At 37.8% G+C, this 3332-nt stretch overlaps 1 pseudogene; it reads left to right on the forward strand.

Annotated features, from left to right (window-relative positions):
* The first annotated feature begins 456 nt into the window (after positions 1–456).
* On the forward strand, positions 457–1475 carry LOC101341461 (olfactory receptor 4C16-like; annotated as a pseudogene).
* Positions 1476–3332: the final 1857 nt, after the last annotated feature.

The raw sequence follows: 3332 nt of genomic DNA on the forward strand, positions 1-3332 counted from the left end.
AGACATTCTTCATAAGGATTGGAATAGTGTGTGACTTTATATTTATAACATTAAACTCAAAAGGGAAGACAAATATACCTTAAATGTTGAGTGATAAACAATTCAAACCATGGCCCCTAAGGTCTATTGAACATGAAAAAAATTAAGTAAATAATAAGTTGAAACCATATATTCTGATTTTATATCCCTCAAGTAAGTCAAATTAATAAGAGCAGAAACATGTTAAAGCTAAAAAGCAATTGCTATTAAAGAGTGATTTAAGAAAGTATCTTTCATAAGCTTACTTGAGACTTACAATGGCCCTATGAAGTGGTCATTAAAAACTGAGGAACAAAGAATTGAAGTGACTTATTAAGAAACAACAGCTAGAATGTTCCTGATGAGAAATATTTACTTTTGCTCAAAATATCCCATAACATTGCATAGCCCCACAAATTAATTTGCTTAAAAATATTTCACACTCTTCCATAGCACCATAAATTAATTCTATTTTTTTTTTTCAGCTAAACTATTTCACACTTGTACCTTCTCCTTCACGAAATCATGCTGCTGAATAATAATGTGACTGAGTTCATTCTACCTGGGTTGACGCAAGATCCTGTTGAAAAGAAAATAGTGTTTGTCTTTTTCTTGCTTTTCTACTTAGGGACATTGTTGGGTAACTTCTAGATAATTGTTACCATCAAGACCAGCCGGGCACTTGGGAGTCCAATGTACTTCTTCCTTTTCTACTTATCCTTATCTGATACCTGCTTCTCTACTTCCATAGCCCCTAGAATGATTGTGGATGCCCTTCTGAAGAACAACACTATCTCTTTCAGTGAGTGCATGATCCAAGTCTTTTCATTTCATTTCTTTGGCCGCTTGGAGATCTTCATCCTTATTCTCATGGCCATTGACCGCTATGTGGCCATCTGCAAACCCCTGCACTACATGACCAGCATGAGCTGGCGGGTCTGCAGTGTATTGGTAGCTATAGCCTGGGTTGGGCCTGTGTGCATTCTTTGGTTCAGATTTTTCTGGCCTTGAGTTTACCTTTCTGTGGTCCCAATGTGATTGATCACTATTTATGTGACTTCCAGCCCTTGCTGAAACTTGCCTGTACAGACACCTATGTGATCAACTTACTACTGATGTCCAATAGTGGGACCATTTGCATAGTGAGTTTTGTCATGCTGATGTTCTCCTATGTTTTTATCTTGCATTCTGTGAGAAACCGCAGTGCTGAAGGGAGGAAAAAAGCTCTTTCCACTTGCATCTCCCATATCATCATAGTCATCTTGTTCTTTGGTCCTTGTATACTTATACACACACACCCGGCAACCACCTTCCCCATGGATAAGATGATAGCTGTGTTTTATACAACTGGAACACCTTTGCTTAACCCTCTGATTTATACACTGAGAAATGCAGAAGTGAAAAATTCCATGAGAAAGTTATGGAGCAAGAAACTCATCTCAGATGACCAAAGATGAATGGAAGTTTCAAATCCTTCATCATAGCTTGAATTGACATAGAAGAATTCGATAGAAAACAGTATCTTCTTATTTTGGATTTAACAGAATCCTACCTTGGGGAATGAGAGCTAGTTTCTTTGGGAAAATAGGCAACATGAACACATACACTGGCTAGTGTTGACGCAACCTCATGTTGAGGAAGAGACCACAACAGGTACAAACAGGTATGTAAGGCTCATTGCCTTAGATTTTTCACAATGGTCTCTCTGCCTCCCTTGGATGACTATAACTACTTGGAATTTTGATCTGGTGTTCTCTCAACTTCTTTATGTTGATTTGTGGTGTTGCTCATCTATTAAATAAAGGTTGGCAGTTCAAACCCACCCAGCAGTGCTATGGAGTAAAGGGCTTGGTGAATCTACTTCTGTAAAGATTACAGCCAAAAAACCACATGGAGTTGCCATGAGTTGGAATCAACTCAATGTCAGTGGGTTTGTTTGTTGTTTTTATTGTGATTACAGTTAACCTCTATATTCTTAAATTCCCAGCCTGGTAGATTTTCTCTTTTCAAAACTGTATGTGATAATACAGAAGAGGAATTTTGGGCTTTGAAACAGAAATATATATGTCACAGATAGAGAATTTTAGTGAGTTTTCAACACAAATCAGAAAAGAGAATAAATTGAGTAGAGAGAACTGAAAATTTATATGAAATGTAAGTTTTTGCAGTGGGGACAGGTACCAACATTTTTCAGTACCCATCTGACACTACAGACTCTAATTTCAATTTCATTTCTTATTTGTATTTTTATCTGTACAGAAAATTAGACATGAATATTTTTGTTTATTTGAGACTTTTATTTCTATTTTTGTACTAAATTGTATTAAAGTTATTAAATTTGTATCAATTTTATTGTACCAAGAGCTGTAGCATTTCTTCAGCTTGGGAAAATGACCATCTATTTTTCTGTGTGGACATGGAAAGCTGTAGATTCTATGAGGAACTACAGTGACTATATTCATCACTTATTTTTTTTAGAATCTGTGGATTTCAAGGTGAAATCTATCCCGAGTAGTTCATCATTGAAATACAGAAGCTACAGTTTGATTCTGCTATCGAAAGTTTTGCACAGTCATAGATTCCAGCTGGCAGAGTTGTGGTGATGTCTTCTTCCATTTCAAGAAACGGAAAAGATAAAAATGAACTGTGTATTGGATCCAGTGTAGGTGTTTACCCAGAAGACTCTATTATGTCACTGAACATGTACTCAATATAGAGCCCCTGCTGCCACTGTCACCGAGTCTCCTGCAGGCAGGAATTGCACTCTAGATCAGACTCACAATTTTATAATACAAGTGGCAGTGTAAAGAAGACTGAAGGTGCAGCCTCAACAGATTTCCTTTGGTGAAACCAGTGTCCTGATAGAGAAAGAATGGGACTCTCAGAACTAAAACAGAGAAATGTTTGTGCAGAGGGGTGAGAACCATGAATCCCAAAATTATCCAGATCCTCTGGTTTGGCTCTCCCATGTTGTTGTTGTTAGGTGCCCTCGAGTTGGTTCCGACTCATAGTGACCCTATGTACTACAGAACAAAACTCTGCCCAGTCCTGCCACATGCTCACCATCATTGTTATGCTTGAGGCCATTGTTGCAGCCAGTGTGTCAATCCATCTTTTTGAGAGTCTTCCACTTTTTCGCTGACCCTGTATTTCACCAATCATGATGTCCTTTTCCAGAGCCTGATCACTCCTGACAACATGTCCAAAGTACGTGAGATGAAGTCTCGCCATCATTGTTTCTAAGGAGCGTTCTGATTGTACTTCTTCCAAGACAAATTGGTTTGTTGTTTTGGAAGTTCATGGTATATTCAATA

The sequence above is a fragment of the Trichechus manatus genome, unplaced genomic scaffold (genome assembly GCF_000243295.1).
Source record: "Trichechus manatus latirostris isolate Lorelei unplaced genomic scaffold, TriManLat1.0 scaffold00440, whole genome shotgun sequence".
Taxonomy (NCBI): Eukaryota; Metazoa; Chordata; class Mammalia; order Sirenia; family Trichechidae; genus Trichechus; species Trichechus manatus.